This window comes from Fukomys damarensis, unplaced genomic scaffold (assembly GCF_012274545.1).
Source record: "Fukomys damarensis isolate Sample0158 unplaced genomic scaffold, DMR_v1.0_HiC HiC_scaffold_23, whole genome shotgun sequence".
Lineage (NCBI taxonomy): Eukaryota > Metazoa > Chordata > Mammalia > Rodentia > Bathyergidae > Fukomys > Fukomys damarensis.
Genome location: NW_022900935.1, coordinates 35,013,299 through 35,033,378, shown reverse-complemented (window position 1 = coordinate 35,033,378; position 20,080 = coordinate 35,013,299). Strand labels below are relative to the sequence as shown.

At 40.7% G+C, this 20,080-nt stretch overlaps 1 protein-coding gene across 10 annotated transcripts in view; it reads left to right on the top strand.

Annotated features, from left to right (window-relative positions):
* The window catches only part of Dab1 (DAB adaptor protein 1), a 768,539-nt gene that overhangs the window by 185,562 nt on the left and 562,897 nt on the right, over positions 1–20,080 (top strand). For all 10 annotated transcript variants that reach the window (XM_010603631.1, XM_010603632.1, XM_010603629.1 and 7 more), the window contains exon 2: positions 8,705–8,779. The gene's annotated coding sequence lies outside the window, so the exon portion shown is untranslated. The remainder of the gene's footprint in view (positions 1–8,704; positions 8,780–20,080) is intronic.

Sequence of the window (20,080 nt, the reverse complement as noted above, 5' to 3'; positions counted from 1 at the left end):
TTCCACTGTGCTCCCTCTTCATACTTTGTACGACATTTTAAAGAGTGGCTGTTCACTGCCCTACATGTTTATACAGCAAACAAATGAGGGAAATAAACAATTGCTAGACAGGGGTTTTTAGGCTATCACATGTTTCCCTTTATTCAAACCAGAGGAGGGAGGGAAGAGCACATTAAATACAAAACCCTGAGCAGGCAGAAATCCGTGTTCCCTCCAGGGCTTTAGCTGTGGGTTCTGCCACTTGAGAGACAGGTAGTCTCCAGACCTCAGAGTATTTCAGTTTTACAGCCGCCCTGGAGACTTAGCGTTCTTTCCATTCCTAAGGCTAACTTTTGCCAGGACCTTGCTTTCCTCATTGTCCCGTATCAGAAACCACTGAACTGTCCCTCTGATCGAGTTCAGGGGCAAACCAAGAACTGCAAAAGAGATTCAGCAACTCTTGAGGTGAAATCATGTTCCTGCAGAGTTGTGACATTCAAGTTTTGGGAAAATTCTAGAGAAAGACTCATTTCACCACATCTGAGCCAAGGTGAGTGGTGGAGAACACTGCTATCATGCAAGACAGGCATCATCCCCATGTTATAGAGAAACAGACTGCTGAAGTTCATGACCACAGCCAGGGTTGCACAGAGAGAGGCAGCAGCTGACAACAGCCTTCCTGTGCCACTGCAGCAAGCTGCCTTCCTCCCTTAACTGCTCTTCAGAATTCAGACTCCCCTACTGAGGAGCCGTCTTGAACAGGATGAGTCCATTTCATTGCCAGCATCTGATTTTTACCCAGAGTCTTCAAGGCCAGAAATCTCATTTTGAGGAATGATTGTTTCAGGTTTTTCTGTTTTCTTTTTTTTTAATTCTAGACAAACGCAGGATTGTTTCCTAGTATTTCTTTCCCTGTGTTGAATTGTATGTTCGTATTTTAGTTCGTGGCACTGCAAGCCCATTTTCCTTGGAAGCCAACTTTGGAAACATTTACAAGTCAGGAAGGTCCCTGGGAAGTGGAGGAGTCAGGATCAGCCTGAGGACAGTGACACAGTGAGGCAGTGGCAACAGAGGCCTCAGCTGTGCCCACGGCAAGCTCTGAACTGGAGGTGCCTGCAGCGTGCCAGGAGGCCAGACTTTGAGTCCTGCACTAGGTGCCAGCAGCCGTGCCAGTACCCAAAACAAGCTGGCAAGGTCCACCCTCTGGCCTCCAGGAAATGAATACTTCAGTGTGAAGGGAGCACCTGTCACACAGCCTGTCGTTTGACCCCTCAGAGCAGGCACCTAGACTTCACTCCACCTCAACTGCATGCCTTCTTCTGTGGCCTGTGCTTGTGTGGGTGCTGTAGACAGGAGGTGGGACACAAGGCCCTGCTTGCATGGTGCCTCTCTGCAATGCAGTAGCTCTGCCTGGGGTCCCAGTGAAGGCCTAGATGATTAAGCTTAGCTCAGTGGGGAAGCCTTCTCCCAGGAAGTACAAAATCTCGTTCAGGACTTTGGTTCTGGACACATTTTATCTGTCTTGGGGTTGAAGTGTGAATGCGCTTAGCGCAGTTCTTGGTGTATCAGAGGGCCCTCATGAATGCAAACTCTACCCCTTTTTTTGCCTCATTTATAAGGCAGGTGTTGTGTTAGATGTTATCTAAGATCGCTCTGCATTCTTATAACCAAGCTGAAATCGTATAATGGATTCTCAGATTTCATTTCAATTTCATTATGCATTCTTTACTGACTGAGTTCATAATAATCCAGCTTTGGTTTTCAATGGACTCTCATAATCATGAAATTTCATAGCTGGTGAAAATCTCAGAAATAGTCCAACCACTGTATTTTGCTCATGAGTAAATAAGCACACTGGTAGGGGTGGGGGAGGAAATGGACTAGTTCAAGGCCACACTGCACACGCTATTCCTATTTTCTGACCCATCCCAGGGCTCCCCCCGCCCCAGCTGCAGCTGGTAACTTCCAGTCAGTGAGGCAGAGCACGATTTGCTTTTCTTGTGTTAACATTATTCTAGCATGTAATATGTGTGTTTAAGGCAATGACCTGAGAAATACTTTTATTTCCAGGGCTGCACTTATTTTGCAGGGTTTATTAATTTTATTTATGTATTTGATCTCTCAAATGAAATAATAAACTAATTAGTGGGACAATTTACTGGTGTGCTCCGCCAAGGGTGTTTTACAACCTTCAGTGCAAGCTTATGTAAGTGTGCTGTCAGCAGATATGCTTTCTGCCCCGCTGCCCTTAATTTTTTTTCAGCCATCGGACACACATGGCAGGCAGCCCTGTGCTGGGGCTTGCGCCTCCAGGGTGCATCCAGCCCTGTCGGGTCTTGGGGCAGCATAATTTTCACCCAGAATTCATCCAACATACAGGCTGCCTCGCGTGGATTACAGGGTGGGATGGAACTCTCAGGAACAGACCGAGGTACCTAGAATGAGCGTTTCTGGAGAATGGAGTGAGCTGTGTCTATAGAACCTTTGGAAGTTACAGCTGAAGAAGGCCGTAGTCCAAGACTAAGACCAATTGTAAGAGTAGTGCAGAGGGACAAATATTAATGACAATGGACACCGGGCCATTGCAAGAGGGAGACACAAGAATAGAAATGTGGGGCGGCTGACAGTCATTGGAGTGAATAGGGCAATTGTGCCAAAGATGTGTTTATTTCCTCGTTTTTAATTGGATTTTGAATTATCCGAACTTCCTTCCGGTGTGGATGGAGCTCACTACTAATGAGAACTAGTAGTGAGCTCTATCCTTGTCTTATCTGCTGTCCTCATGTGACTCTCAGCACCATTGTGCTATCAAGGTCTAGAAAATGCATCTGGAATATAAGAAGGGTTAAGAAGAATTTTTTGAATGAAAGACTAGATCGTTGGCTGTAAAGTTTTGGGGCATATGCAGAGGAAATAACGCTGGCACAACGATGGTGTTTACATGTGCTGGCTCTCACAGGCACACAGGCCCTCCTGTTGCGCCGATGATAATAAGGTTCTGTGGCCAAAGTGGTACCTGTGGTCTTAATTCCTACACTCATACTCCATACAGCTTAGGCAGAAACAGGCCCCGAGATCATTCAGGTACCAGAGCATGGACGAGGCTTAGAGGTCTTTGGAAAATACCTAGAATTATTTGACTAAGAAGCCTAATTCTACTGCCTGTCATTTATTTTATGCCTATCACATACCAGTCATCATACGAAGGTCTTTCCATATAGTACTAAGTGTCACAACAAACCTGCAGTGAGTTATCTATCATTTTAAAGCGGAGGAAGCTAAAGTTCAGAAAGAAGAAATAATGTGTCCAGAGTCATACAGAACCCATTGTGTTACTAAGAAAGAAATATATACAATTCTTGTAAAGAGTAGTGGTAACAGCCACTTAAGATGTAAAAACTGGCGTAGAACAAACTCTTAAAAAACAACTATCTAATGACCTCTTTACTTCATGAATTGCATAGATAGGAAAACAGTGTTCACTGAATTTTAACAGTGGGACACCTACAGAGAGGTGGTAAAATCCCTACAACCTGGGAGCAGTGGAGAGCTCTGAGCTTCTCCCCAGGTCTCCAGAGGCAGGAGCTTCTCTTACTTTGCAGATCCACTCAGGTGCCAAACTGCTGTCTCGTGCTATTCTAATACCTGCACCATGAACAATGAAGGCTCCAGTAAAGGACCAGACCAAATGAGTGTGCACAGACCTTTCCTTCTAGATCGCTAGAAGCGTGTCTTGGGCAGTTCACACAGCAAGGACAGAATTACAAAGACTGAGTGACTTAAACAACAGACATTTACTTCTCATGTTTCTGTAGGTTGGAAGCCTGAGACAAAGGGAACAGCACCAGGAGGCTCTGGTAGGAGCTCTTTTCAGGTGGCAGCTTCTCACAAAGAGGGAAAAAGAGGGAGTTCATTGGCCTCTTTCATCGGGGCACTAATCCTGTTCAGGATGCTCACCCCCCATGACCCAATGACCTCTGAGGTGCCCACCTTGTAACACTGCCCCATTCAGGTTTAGGGTTTCTACCTATGAATCCAGGGCAGTGTACAGACATGTAGAACATCGTCGGCAGACTTGCCGGGGTCCTTGGAGAACAGGTTGCCTTTCACCCCAACAGGTCTAAAGGTTCTTCACCAAAAGTTTTAAACTCTTGTCAGATTCCAAGTACACGCATTTTTAACCTTTCTCCAGACTCTAAATCTTTAGTCATTTTGTCACATATGACTTTTGGTTGATATATTGTATCGGGTGCTAACCCTGTTGGGTCGCCTCTCCCAGGGTCATGCTTCTCCACAGCACTTATTACCGTGTTACACACTCTGTATTTAACCACACACTTGTTAGTGTTGGTCTTTGTCCCCTGGAATGTAAGCTTTGCGAGGGTAAGGATATCTATTCAGTTTACTATCAAATCACCAGTGATCAAATCCATATTTGGCATAGTAAGGCTCTCAATAAATATTTAGGGATGGTTAATGATGGTGGATAGGTGTGTGGATGGATTAATGGATGGATGGGTAGGCCTTCCCAGCTCTAAACACTTAAAATAAAATTATAGTAATAAAAGTTTTGTGGGCATTGGCACATGAGTAGAAAATAAGACAAGCAAAATGAAATGCAGAGCCTCAAAATAGGTATGAAATCTTGTACATAGATGTACATCATTGATGTACATCATTGCAGATCAATGTAAAAAATGATGGACTGAGAAATAAATGGTAATATCATAATGCATATCTGTACAGAAAATCTTTTCAGTCCTGACCTTATATCATAGAAAGAATATTACTTTCAAGTAGGTTGAATAGGAAAGATATAACTTTAAAAACATTAGAAGGAACCAAAGTTCTCTATGTCAATCTTTATGATCCATGGGTGGGAAAGGATATTTTTTTTTGGTAGTGGGGATTGAACTCTGGTGTTTGCGCTTGCAAGGCAGGCCACCGAACCGCTGAGCTAAATCGCCAGCCCAAGGGAAAGGATTATTAAATTAAATTAATAAATTACCTTAAAGCAATTACTAAAATATTTTGATATATTAAAATGTATAATTGTATTTCTCTCTAAATGAAGTAAAAATAGGAGGTTTGGACTGAGAAAAATGTTTGGAACACGTAACTGCAAAATGGTTGGTATCTGAAGCATGCAAATAAGAATAGAACATAAATATAACAAACTCCTGTGCACCCCTAAAAAACTTGGTCAAATATTATCATCTTACCATTTTACTGTTTCCTCTGCTTGGCATGCCATGCATTTTGCTCTTTCCTTGTGTAGTATTGTTGTCCTCCTGTAACAGCTCATGGGGGTAAGGGGCATAAGGATAAGTAAGTAGCCCACAGGAAAACTTAACTGACCAATAAAAAAACAGAATAATATTCAGTCTCACTCATATGTACACGAATGCCTAGAAAAAGCCAATGAGATATTTTGCATCTGTCAGATTGGAAACGTTGAAGTCTGACAATATGAAATCCTGGTAATTATGGGAGCTAAGGCTGGATTAGTGTAAATGCTACCATCACTTTCTAGAGAAATGTACAACACTGAACAGTTTTGAAGGTACCATGTACCTGCAGCTCAGTGAGCCCAAAGCAAAATCTCACGAAGACACGCCCATTCACTGCAGCAGTATTTGGGTACACAATTTGGAAACCACCCACATGCCCATTAACAAGGATGACTGAACCAGAACATAAGGCCATGATAAAATACTATCTAAATGCTAAAAGGAAAGAATTAAATCTGATTACATCCATGTAGCCTAATATTTAAAAAATAACACTGGACAAAATAAGCAAGCATTCACATGAATGCCTTCCATTGAAATATCATTTAGACAAAATTTTAAACCATGTAAAACAGTGGTATATACTGTTTATGAGTGCAAATATGTATTAGAAGCAGAAAAACATGCATGAAAATTTAGGAGCATAGTTATCTTCGTGGAATTGGAAAGGAATTCATGGGTGACTTTGCTTATGTCCACAACGTTTTATCTTTAAAAGAAAAGACCTGAAGCAAATGTGTAATAGAATGATAATATCTGGTCAGCCTGGGTGGCAATACATAGGTTTTTGTTATAATTATGTCTATATTCCACTTCATGCTTGAAGTAGTTTATAAGAAAATAAATAGGAGAGCATTTAAGTGTGACTACGACGGAATAAAGTTCAAGCCATAGCATAGCAAAGATAGATGTGGCATGATAATTGTAAGAGACACTGTCATGAGTCACAGACAGGGTACACACCCTCACCTGGTGCCTTCCTTGTCTGACAGTTGATGAGAAATGGTGGCCTGGGCTTGAATCTTAAACTCGGGTACTCATTAAACGTATAAAATTGGCATTCATTTCTTCATCCTTAGGGTGGACATATAAATAAACAAAATAGAGACTAGGAAGATGGTAGAGAATATTAATGAAGCTCTGACAATGGGTTCTTCAAAAAATCCACACGTGTTAGCTAGACTGACTGAGAAAAACAAAAGAGAAGACTTAAACTAAAAAGAAAGGAAAGAGAAGACCATACTAACAATGTTACAAAAATACAGAAGAGATTATAATATGGGGAAATAAGGTCCCTCGAAAGGAGAAGGAAGTGAGATAAAACGTGGGCAGTGCTTGGCATACTGCATGGCACAAAGAAGGAAGATGGGCCTGTGTTTAAGAGCTCAAGGTCAAGATGTAAAGAAACTAAAAGTCTCATTTTTTTTATTAGTATGGCTTACAGTATATAATGATTACATTTGTCATCGTACACGTTCATAACCCATCTTTATTCTTTTGATTTCCCCTTCTCCTCCCCTCCCTCCCCGATCCTTCCAACTCTTGGTCCCTTTCCATTACGAAAGCTCTACTTCCATTCTTGTCTTCAATTCTAAAAGCCTGTTTTAAATGCCACACTTTCCCTCCTGTTGTGTTTTACTGTAACCCTATCAGAATGGTGTCATTATTTCCTTTTGTTGTTTAGAAGAGAATGGAGCATTGTAGAGGTCAAGTAACTTGCCCAAGATTACCAAACTCCCACAACTAGGTCTTGCTCCAGAGAAATATAACTGTAAATTAATATCCTGGCTATATTTCACTAGTTTTATGAGTAGACTAAATTGAATTTCTATAAAACATGACAATAATCTATCCTGTAGCCTTTTTTTTTCCCTTAGCAGAGCAGAGAATCAACCAGCCATTGCTGATTAAAACTAATAACAGTTATCCACTTGGTATATATATATACCACACCATGTGAAGTGACTGAGTTGTTGTAATGGGATGTTTCTAGATAAATATTTCTGCCTTAAACAGATTCTTGGTCTTGAAAATATAGGACGATCACTTGGCTGTGATATCCCTTTATGTTGAGGTTTTGTGTTTTGTTTTGCTTGTACTATGGCCTTTTCTTTCCCACTCAGTTTTACTTTCTTCTCTGAAAAATTGCTAGCTCTCTGCTTTCCATCTTCTTTTATCATTAGTAAATCCAAATGGATTAACTTTCCATGGTCACTGATTATTTTACAAGGCAGGTGGCAGAACCACTGAGCTAAATCCCCAGCCCTCACTGATGATTTTGAATGAGCAAAATTTCCTGACCGAACCTTAGTCAGGTTGGTTCCAAGGATTGAGTCCTCTATTGAGTCACTCACTTGCTCCTTACAGCAAACATTGAGTGACAACTGACAACTGTGGGCCAGTCTTTGTGTTAGGACTCTGGTGGGCAGAGATAAATAAGGGATGACAACTTTCTACAGGAGCTCGCAGCGAGAGGGAGAAAGAGATGGAATTGGGCAATTCTGGCGCAGAGTGTGACCTTCATCACGGGGTATCAAGGAAGAATCATGGAACCAGGAGTCCTCGGTTAAATAGGGGGTAGGAAGTGGCACAGTCATTGTGACACTGAGGCTGAAACATCTGTTTATTTCTATCTTTAAAAATGCATTACCTTCTAGAAAATTCAGAAAACATAAGAAACAGGAGAACAACCTATAATCATCCTATAAAGATACCCACAGTTATCATGTTTCACAGATACCTAATGTTATTTTCTAAGATCACCTTCTGCATGGGTGAGCTCAAACTTTGTCAGCATTACATTACACAAAATACATTTTCCACGTCTTAAAAATTTTAAAAAGATTTTCATGTGGATAGCACTATTCTATACAGAAATTCTAGAGTTCACTTTATCATTCATCTGTTGGTTGTTTCCCTCTTGTGAATAACACCATGATGAGCATCTCTGATTATAAATATTAGTCTCTATTTGCAATTGTTTCCTTAACAAGAAACCCAGAAGGTGAAGTGCAGATTAAAGGATGTGGTCATTTTTAAGACTCTTGGCATTCTCTCCAGTGCTCGCTTCTCTCCTCATCTCTCCTAAGAGAGTCAGACAAATTACAAATATGAGGATGTTCTTTAAAGAATTTCATACTTTCCTGTGTATGTGTAGATGTGTCATGCACATTTGTGCAACAGAAACACACACACACACACACACACAGGTCCTGACTCCCTCCTAAGAGTGATTGCCTCTTGTCTAACACAAAGGACTGTATTTGTTGGTATTTTTGTTAGTGGTAGTTTTCTTTTATCCATTTCTGTAATCTTAGGGCCTGGCATATGGTGGGAAGTTACTATATGCTGCTTGAACAAAAGAGAAAGAAGAAAAACAAGACTGTGAAATAATTAATGTTTCCCTTTTAATAGCATCCTTTGTTTGTTTTCAGCATTCAAGAAGACATGGTGGTAAAACTCTGGCCCTAAGTCTTCATGATCGAAGAACTCTTTTGCACAACACAAAGGTAAATAAATATTTGAGTCTGCCTGGGTCTTGCTGGTGCAAGAAAAATCTTCTCTTTGGATAAATTGCTCACAGGTGTCTCTTGGTGCTCAGGACAGGATGGCTTTTGTGCTTTGGTTTCAGTTTAAAACATGGTAGCAGGTTTACAGAGCCATTGAGAGTTGGTGCTTACTGTGGTTTCTCTCTGTGATACATTGTATTTGTGGATGAAAAGGCAATATTGATTCTCTTGCTTCTTTTCTATAAGTACCTAGTAAATGCCATTAGGATCCTTAAGTTTTCCTGTTTGGATTTTAACTTCCTCTGATAGATTGTCTCAGCTTGGTTTGATTTTAGAAATGGTGGTGTTGCCTTTGTTTTCTCAAATGTGTGCCATTTCAGTATATTTTCCTGATGAAAGAAACCATTCTCAACTGTGCAAAATAAAGTCAAACCATACATAAGATAAATGTTTTTACATAAGAAGCAGACCTGGAGATTTATGAGCTTAAGAGACAAGTACTATTATTTGGAGGTCCTAAACTTTTAAATGATGGTAGCACTGAATTATGTATTTTATACAGAAGCCAGGAAGGCACAATTGAAAACGCCTATTCTTTTGACAAATTACTAGCATTCATTCCAATATCTATTTCTTGTTTACTGGGGATAATGCTGAATGAATCACAGACTGGTGGATGGATGTTCCTTCCAACACTTTTAATTAGCAGCACTGCCTATTAGGATGAACAGAGTGTTGTTTTTCGGCCATAGATTACCCCTAACCCCCCTTAAATGGAATAGAAATCTTATTCTCCACAAGGTAATATTCATCTCTTCCCCAGCCAGACAAGCATAGAAAATTAAACAATGGTCCGTTAAAAAGCTCAGATAATGTATTTATCATTTCCAGTTTATGTGAGTTTGCAAGGCAAATAGGAGTGGGAGCTATTTGTTATGGGACCTTGGGGAACAAGGGACTGGAGGGGGAGCTGGGAGGCTGGAGCATCCAAGACCTGCGGAAATTCATTAAAAATATGAGGCGCTATTGGAGACAGGGGAAATTAATTACTCTGAGGGACTCAAATGTCACTACTCATTTAAGTGACCTGGCGAGCAGGCTGAGGACCTTTTTTCTTGAGAGTTTGTGTATGGGGGAGGGAGGGAGCCAAGATTCCTCTATTGTCAATTTTTGCATTTCCTCAGTGACTTATTGACATGCTCAGCTGACTCATGCCCCCGCCTCCTCTAATGAGTAGAGTTAAATGAGAAATGTGGGTTGGAGTAGAAGAACCTTGGCCCCAAAGGCTGGCCAGGTTATTCAGTTGAGCTTACCAGCCATGTAAGTAGCTGCCAGACAGAGAGAAACCTGTAATTTACCACAGTGGAGTGAGGAGGCCAGTCATTTGAAGCTGGACTGCGTCTGGTCTTTTATTATTGCTTTTCCATCCACAAAGCTATTCTCGGAGGTGGAGTGAATTTGGAAAGACAAATTAAGGTTTTCTACCTAGGAAGACTGGGGAGCAGTAGCTTCCAAGAGCAGTCATCTTTTCTAAGACTGCCTGTCTAATAAATCTCAGAGATGCATTCTGTCTCCAGACAGAGATTGAAAATATATAGATATGTGATGACTTCAAAGTTTAAAATCAGCAGGCACCAGAGTCATGGAGAAAAATCTCTCCCAGATGGGTGCCTCCCCTAGGCTCACGAATCCCAGAATTTCTTCTGAACCTGACTGTGAAGCATATTTGAGGTTCCAACCATCAACCCAGCCCTCCCTGCCCGAGCTTTGTTGGATACTTACCAAGTGAAAACAGTAATATCTGTCTTACTTGACTGTGAATACCAGTGTGCCCAGAACAGCCTTGGAGCAGGCACCTATCAGAGAAGTGTGTGGTATCCTCATCCATACCTCTTATATTTGCTGTTAATCTATATACGGTATTCTCTCTTCTTTATTAAACATCAAGGTAACTCCGTGGCCTGGGTTCCTGCCTGGGTCAAGGTTAAGGTACTTTGCAATATTTGCTTGGTCTGTTCAGTTAGAAATGAAGCTAAAGAATAAGAAATATGAGCCTTGGGACTTCTTTAGGGAGAGACTACTCACTGGGCTGTGTGTAAACCTAACCTTGGAGGAGGTTGGTGCCCTGGATGGCCACTTCCGGGGATGCCGGAAGATACCGCTTCTCCACTGGCAAACAGCGCCGTGCCTTTGAAATGGAGACAAACCACATAATCGAAGGTAAGCTGCTGGTGGAATCCTGCACCACTAAAGGTGGTGGAGATGTTGGAAGGTTATTTCTGTCTTCTTGGGAAGAGATGATGATGAAGTAAACTAGAGCAGAGTCCATGGACCAGAGAGGAGTTTTGAGAAGCCATAGAAAGGAAACTTTCTGGTTACTGGCTTCAGTAACCAGAATGGCGTGGAGGTACAAGGGGGAACAGACATTCTCCAGGTGATCTTCAGAGTGATCTGCAGGCACTTATAATGTCATTAATAACATGGCTAAATTCAGGGTACAGTCCCTCGCCTCAAGAAGCTCAGAGGGATAAATGATTCGTTACACAGAGGAATAGGGGGAAGCCACAAGGAGCAATGCTCTGCAAGGGGTGAGAGTGAGGTTCTAGGCCTGAAAAGATGATGAGCTGGGTGAGAAAGGATTCAAGCCAGACATTCTACAGAAGACCAGCTGCTCACAGTGGCACTGATGCACAGCTGGTGTGAGAGATGCATGCCTGGCCCATCACATTTCTTTAGTAAGCAGTGATGTGCACACCGGCACACACACAGTGATTTTCAAAGCCTTCCACTCTGCTCTTTTCTCCTAGAAGTGGACATGGGGATTTGGCTGTCCATCCTCACTAGTCAGCCAAGGAGTGGCCAAGGTGCTGGCCTGGCCTGAGAAAGCCTAGACTGCACAATGAATAACTGCTAATGTCACCAATGCCAAAAATTCCTTCGAGCTTTTTGGCCACCTACTTTTTAAAATTGCTTGAATGTCTATAATTAACATATTGGAGCCTTTGGCTATTCAGTTATTACTATGTATTAATTTTATTTTTCCACCTTTGTATTTGTTTATAACTATCACAGATGAGACATTTATGCCTTTATATCTACTAAGATAGTAAACTGCAAGAAATTTGTTACTGCTATTCTTCCTCTTTTCTCCTTCATTGCTTCCTGTATACTTTTTTCTTTGTTTTTATTTGCTTTGATTCCCTCCATTTACCTTTTTCTTTTATCTCTTTTTTCCTATATAATCATGCATTTGTCTTACTTAAAAATAAAGTGGAGACTCTAGATACCAGGAGTTTCAACTACGAGAATTTAGAGCATTCTTAATACTTGGTAATTACCCTCATCTGTTCTTTTTGGTAAAAGAACATGATGGGGTTGCTTTCCAAAACTGAACATTTTGGATTCAAACCTCTGCTCTAACTCACAGCAGCATTCCAACAGTGATCAAATCAATGTCCTTAAGCTTCAGTTTTCACATCAGTAAAATTAAGGTGATAATCATACTTTTCCTGCAGTATTGTAAGAATTAAATAAGGTAATGCATGGAGAAAGGTCTGGCACATTATATTCCAAATTCATAATGTTAGCTCTATTATTGCTTATAATAATACATCCATCATATACATCTTTAAAATACCAAAGGTAGATGTTTTTTGCAACAAGGAAAATAGAAGCTGGGGAGATATTTCCTGACTCTATGCTGGTCTTAGAAAATGGAAATCCCTAGGAACATAGGCACTAAAGGCAGCTGAATCTGTGGGTTCCCAGGGAACCTTATTGGTACAGTGACTGGATGCTGAACATTCAGATGGCCTGCCCATTTCTGAGCTTCCACTCAGCCCGTAGAGAACATCTGGGTTAACCCTCTCCCTGCTACAATATTGCTTCCCAGATAGTGTAGGAGCTTTGGGATGTGCCACTGAATTGCATTACCCACAGTTTAGTTTCTTGTATGTTTTCAGTTAGGTGGGCCATGGAGAGTCTTGGGAGAGTCAGAGGACAGAAACAAAGCAGTGGCTGATTTGCTGATCACCTGCTGTTGTTAATCTGCAGACTCACCTAGTTGGACCAAGGCAGTGACTAGAGATGCAACTGCTCTCCCTTCACCCTGGATTTTCCTCAGCATCTCCACTTCCTTAAGCATATGTGTGTGTGAGAGGGTGTGTGTGTCTAAATTCCATCACTATAGCAAAGCACCTGAGATGATCATCTTAGAGAGAGAGAGAGAGAGAGAGAAAGAGAGAGAGAGAGAGTTTACTTTCGCAGGTAGTTCTAGAAGTTCCAGCCCATGACCAAGTGGCCCAATTAATTTGGGCCTGTGGCAAGGCAGCAATCATTGTGGGAGCACACGGTAGGGGAAAATCTACTCACCTCATGGCAAGAGGAAGAAGAGGCAAGTCCTACAATGGCCATTGAAGCCACTCCCCCAATGACCCAAAGACCTCCCAAGATGCCCCTCTTAAGGGCTCCACTCTCTTCCTGTATCAACACATGAGAACCAAGCCTTTGTTGTGACCCTGTGGGAAATATTCAAGATCTAAACCTGAACTCTGTCTTTTATGCCTCAACAAAGGCCTTGGCTTCTACAAGTCACCCACATCAGCAAGCTGGGAAGCAATGAAAATCAAGGTTCCAGTTTGTACTGGTTTTCAGCTCATGCTTAAGGGTTCCAGATTGCTTCTGATCGGTGCATTTATATCCATCATCAGTGCCTATTGCCCTGCATATCCAACTCCAAACTCAAGGACCTGGCAGGAGACAACAGACTGCTTAAACAACTCCTGCAATTGTATAAAGCCAAATCCTTCAGTAAATAATCCATATGTATTTATTAAATATATATATGTACATATATGCACAGTATATAATATTAGAAGAACAGAATCAACTGATCACTAGGACATTGTGTGTGATTATGTGTGTGAGCACATATGTATATGCATGCCTATTCACACACATATACATAATCTATTAGTGCTGTTTTTGCTCCTCTGATTAAACCCTGACTTACAAGATTTTGAAAATGAGGAATTCTCTACTTTATAAAGCAGCCTATTCCTATTCCAGGATATAGCAAAAAAAGAAATTAAACTTATAACCCAGTTGTTGCTTTTCACCCAGGGTGCATCCCACTTTTTCCTTAGGCTTTCAGCCCTTCTCCACCCTCAGTTCACTTTCATTCTCTTCCTGTCTCACCATTTTGGACTTCAGAATCTGGTTCTTAATAAAACTAACCCCATTAATGTGACTACACAAGAGAGGTTCTTCTAGCCCTTTCATTTCCCCAGAACTGTCTTCTCTTCACCCTTCCTGTGCCTTCAAGGCAAAACCTTCATTCTGGGTGTTCATGGGGTATATGGTGGTGTAGTAGGAGAGGGAGTTGCAGAATTAGACTCTAACCAGTGTACTGAAGGGTTTCCTCTGTGTTCTATTCTAGAAGGTTTAGAATTTCAGGTCTTACATTTAAGTCTTTAACCCAGTTTGGAATAATGTATGTAGATTGGGAGAGATGAGTATCTAGTTTCACTCTTCTGCTTATGGGTATCCACTCTTCCAAGCACCAGTAATTGGAGAGATCTTCCTTTTCCCCCATGTCTGCTCTTAATGCCTTTGTCACAAAGGTGAGGATGCATTTCTGTGTTCTCTATTCTGTTCCATTGGCCTAGGTGACTACTTTATATCAATGGTATGCTTGTTTTTATTTGTTTGTTTCTATAGCTTTGTAGTACATTTTGAAGTTAGGTAAAGTGAAGGATGCTCATATTTTAATAAAAAGAAATATCTTAAAATAATAATAACCTAAATCCCTGTACTAGTCAGGGTCTACCAGAGCAACTCTTTACCTAATTTTTTTCTTGAAAAAGTTGAAGCAATTGAGTGTGTAGTGGTTTCTTTTGATATATGTCTTATAAATCAAAAATAATGCAAAGACAACCAAACAGGAAAGTACTAAGCTATGAAAGAATGATTTCCTTAGAATAATTCCATTCACAATAGCTTAAAAATATTGAGTACCTAGGAATGATCTTAATCAAGAGATTGAAAAGCATACAAGAAAATGGGAAAATATGTCATTGTTCTGGTAAGGCAGAACTAATATAGTTAAAACTAATGTTGTTTAATGCAATTCCTGTTGAAATAACAACTTCATTCATCACTGACCTAGAAAAAGAAATATTAAAATTTATATAGAATCAGAAGAAACTTGGAATATCCATGGCAATACTGAGCAAAAAAAGCAAAGCAGGAAGCATCACGATTTTGTATTTCAAATTATACTACAAAGCTATAGTGATGAAAATAGCATAGTACTCACACAAAAATAGAATGTAGGCCAATAGAATAGAGCAGAAGATACAGAAACAACCCCATGGTCCTTCCCTGATTTCTTGACCATGGGGCCAAATACATATATTGGTGAAAAGATCAGCTCTTTAACAAAGGGTGCTAGAAAAACTGGTCACTCACATGCATAAGATTGAAACTAGGTCTATGTCTCTCACCCTGTACTAAAATCAAATTAAAATGGATCAAAGGCTTAGCTATAAAAACAGCAACATTGCAACTTCTAGAAGATAAAATAGGGGAAACCAGATGCACAGGAAAAACTACCAGGAGTCAACAAATGGAATTTTATCAAATTAAAAAGCTTCTGCACAACACAGCAAAGGAAACAATCAACAGAGTGAAAAGACAAGCTACAGAATGAAAAAAATTGCCAGCTACTATTCTGATAGAGAGTTAACATCTAGAATATATAAAGAACTTTAAAAAATTAATCCCCCAAAACAAATGACCCAATCAAAAATGAGCAAATGAACTGAATAGACATTTCTCAAAGGAAGTATGAATGACCCCTACATACATGGAAAAATGTTCCTTATCTTCATCCAGAAGGGAAATGAAAATCAAAACAAGTCTGAAATTACATATTTCTTCACAAGGACTCAACAAACAAATTCTGGTGAGAATAGGAGGGGGAAGGATCCCTCCTACATGATAGATGGGAATGTAAACAAATGCAACCACTATGGATCTCAGTATAGAGATTCCTCAAAAAACTAACAGTAGAAATTCCATTTGACCCAACCATGCCTCTCCTGGGCATATTTGCAAAAGATTTAAAGACATTGTACTGTAGTGATACATGCATACCATGTTAATAGCAGCACTACTCACAAAAGGCAAGCCCTGGAAGCAGTTCATGTTCCCATTAACAGATTAATGGATAAAGAAAACACAGTATATACCATAATGGCATACTGTTCAGCCATAAATAAAAATGAAATCATGCCATTCTAAGAAAAATGGGTGGAATTTCAGAAGATAAGATTAAATGAAAAATTCAGACGCAGAAAATTAATATCACGTATTTCTCATATATAAAAACCCTAAAATATGAGTCAAGAGTTTACCAAATGATAAATGATTGGAAATAAAAAGGCAGACTTGTTAGAGATGAGAAAGGGGACCAGGAGAAGAGGAATGGGTGTCAAAAATGATGAAGATAAACTATATACATGTACCAGTCCCCCAAAACGTAATGATGGTGTTTTGCAAACATACAACTAGTAAAATGAATTATCTTAATTGAATCAGTTTAAAACTCACAAAAAAGCAAGCACAAAGAATAGACATGACAGAACACAAGCTATTATAAAACTGATGCAATTAAAGAGCAAAAAGCTATAATAAAGAGACTTAAAAAGTGATACAACCGAGTAACAGAAATAAGTGTATTCAGGACCAGGGATTTAGCTCAGTGGTGCCAGTGCCTGCCTCGCAAGTGCAAGGACCTGGGTTCAATCCCTGGTAGCAAAAAAAAAAAAAAGTGTATACAAATGAAATTGTTTTTTAATGAGTAATAGAGATGTCATTTAGAAAAGAGCCCTGTCCTACCACAGAGAGAAGATGTGCTTGTGAGTAGAGGTGGTGATTATGAGATCACCAATTTTGAGCTTAAGAACCTGGTTAGAAAAATCCCTGTCATTGGGCAGTGTATGGATCTCCCGTAACAACGTAACTGTGAGGTCATGGATGAAATCATAATTGTGGCCAAGTCTCATCCTGCTTTCTTACACACAGCTGTCATGGAGCAGCAGCTGAAGTCGAGGAACTAGCCGGCTTGCCCCTCACACCCCTGTCTGGCTCCTGGTAGGTCATCAGGAAACACTCCCCGGATGGGAGCAAGTATTACGAATGCCAAGGTGCCCAAGGGAAAAGTCTAACAATGCCAGTGGTCATTATGACAGCAACCAGGACAAAATGAAGCAGAACAAAAGGCCTAGGAGAATTACTCTCTACTAAAGATTTAACACGCTGATGATCTTAACATCTCACCTGCTAAAGTTTCCCTATTTCGAATGAATGAAGCGGCAGAGGAGGAAAAGCCCTGCCTCTGTGCAAGGACCTGAATGTTATCTCTAGGCAATGGATAGAGCTGTAACATGAGGATTTTTATTTTTAGCATCAAGGAAGAAAATGGGTTTGATCCAAGAGACACCTAGGGTTGATAAGAGAAGATCAGAACTTGAGGGAGGGAATGGATATACACTAAGTTTGGACCAAGAAGGTAGAGCAAAGAACCAGAATAGAGCCAGGATGGTAGTGAAGAATCCTGTTATTTCAGTGTGCACCCCAGGGAGTGTAATCAGGGGCTCAGACATCTGGTCAAGATGGACCACACTGCTCAGGATAAGCTGCTGCATCAGAGAAGGCACCTGAGGGCTCAGAAGTCAGCCAGGAGGTGAGGAACCTACAATAGCTCCTGTGCAGAAATGTTTGTAGCCCTTGGGGAATGAGGAGATTCTTTATTAAAGTACTTAAAATGAAGCATTTGGCCTGCATTTCTATGGGGGGGTCCACTTCTGTGCATGCAATCAATCACAGATTTAAAATATTGGGGAAAAAAACTGTCTATTCTGAATAACTGTAGACTTTTCTGGCCTTAGCCCCTAAACAATCCAGCATAACAACTATTTACATGGTACTTACTTTGTTATAGGCATTATAAATAATCTAGAGGTGATTTAAAGCATATACAGTGATTACATAGGTTATATGCAAACACTGGGTCATTTTCTATAAGGACTTAAGTATTCACAGATCCTAGTATCCTAGGGGCTCTTGCAACCAACCTTCTATGAATACCAAAAGACAGTTGCATAGTACATTTGTCTGCATTTTTCCATTACTTTTTATATTCTCCTGTGGACCATGGTTTGGGGGCTTTTGGGTTTTCTTATGTATGAATCATTATTTGTAATACCTACTTCTGAGACATAAATAAAAACATGGAGCATCCCTGTATGCTAATGATGACAGACCTTTCTCCAGACCTATAAGGAAGCTGTTATTATTCACATTTATGAGAAGAAGAAGAAGAAGATTGGGGAGTTGAAGCAGTTTTTCCAGTCACACAGCTGGTGAAATGAAGCTAGGACTTTAAGTGAGATCTCTCTAGATGGAGTTTGTGATCTGCCCCACTCTGCCCTGAAGTCTCACAGCCTGTATTGAGTAGTTGCTCTCCAAGGATTTTTTTGAAAGGGAGGGAGTGAGGGATGATGGACAATAAAAGAGTGAAGGGAAAACTTTCAACACAAGTAGAAAGAGTTGCGAAGATTCTCTTCTGAACAGTAGACAGGTAATTCAGACAAAAATAGTTTTCAGAGATTAACCACCAGGAGTGAGCCCTAGAGCAGAGTTATGCTAATGAACTGTAGAATTCATCCTTAGGGAAACCAGGAATTTAGCAAGAGTCGAGTATGAGGACAGAGGAAGGGAGGAATGGAAGATGGAAACTTGGGTAAAGCCAATAGCTATACTGCCGGCTCCTCTGCAATGAACAGTCCACCCACCCCACCTGCCCTGTACCCCAGGCCTCAGTTTGCTCATCATACTTGCAGTATTTTCCTTTACAAAAAAATGCTTATTGCATTTTAGGGATGAAATAATAATATAATAATAAAGAATTAAAACTGACTATATCCGAGAGTGTGTTTGAGTGCAAGACACCAAGATTAAGCTATTTACATACCAAACACTGTCAAGGTGTCCGGTTTCCTGCAAGATCATTTTTCCAAGGCAATTTTCTATGGGAATTTTGTCTGGCACCAGGTGTTGATTAAGCCCAGCATGTGTTTTTCAGTAGGCAGTTTCAGGGGAAATCAAAAGACCATCCGGAGCTTCAATGGCCCTAAATTTTTCACCTGCCTGTGTTTAACACATAGTCCTAATGCTGCTCTAATACTGTTGTCTTTATCTATCAGTGTCTCTTAGATGGGGACCCCATGGCGGGGTACCCTAATGAAGGTAATGCTCCCAGATGACTCAGAAATTATATTCAATAAAATGTAGTCATTCTCTTTTAGTTAGTCCTTAGTGTAAACTTATTTAACGCATTTAGAATCCCATTTGAGTTGTTACGTCCTAAACATTGATTGATCAGAACAGGAGAACAGCCTCTCAGGGAGTATAGGGTGCTTTGGAAGTGGACAGAGGGCCTTGCTTTGGAACTAAGGCTCTCTGGGCCACTCGTTGGCAGCACAGGCTTGGTTTCTTAGGTCACCTTGTTCTGTCATTTTAGCCTCAATTCTACCACTTGTTGACATGGGGGTAAAACGTGATTATAAAGAGTAAGTGGTACCATATATGTGGAAATACATGGTACAGTATAAATGATTATGAACCACATGTTGGCATAATATGTTCTCTGTACAAGTGCATTGTGCACTGGTAACCTTTCCTGCCTTTGGAATATGAATAGAATCAGGCCATTGTAGCTCTCAAAGGATTCTCAGTGGTCTACTTCAACATCCTTTAGGACAGACGAGAGACTGGAGGCCCCAAATCAGGTGGTAACCTTTATCTGCCTATAGAGAATGGCATGGATCTGACTGCACAGGGTCTGCTCCTCTATTCTTCCATCTTGGTCTGAACCCCCAGCTCCACCCTAGCAGACTTCCACTCACTGCCCACTGTGGCCCGGGTACTCCAGCAGGAGATTCACTTTGCACCTGCCAGAGAGATGCCCATTCCCCTAAAAGCTGCTTTGCTCACTGTATTTAGGGAGACTTTGTTTTAGCTGTGATAGGAGTATGATTGTCACAGGCTATAGAAAGATGACCTCTCTGGTGGGATTTCCACAAGACAGCATGTTGTCCTTTCTGCACTGAAGAGAGCATCTAAAGTACCCATTGATTTGACCTCTGAAGTCAATCTACACATTTCTTTCCCTTTCCAGTACATTATACTGCACTCTCCCTGAGGACAGAGATCTTGTCTATCATTCCTTTCACAAAT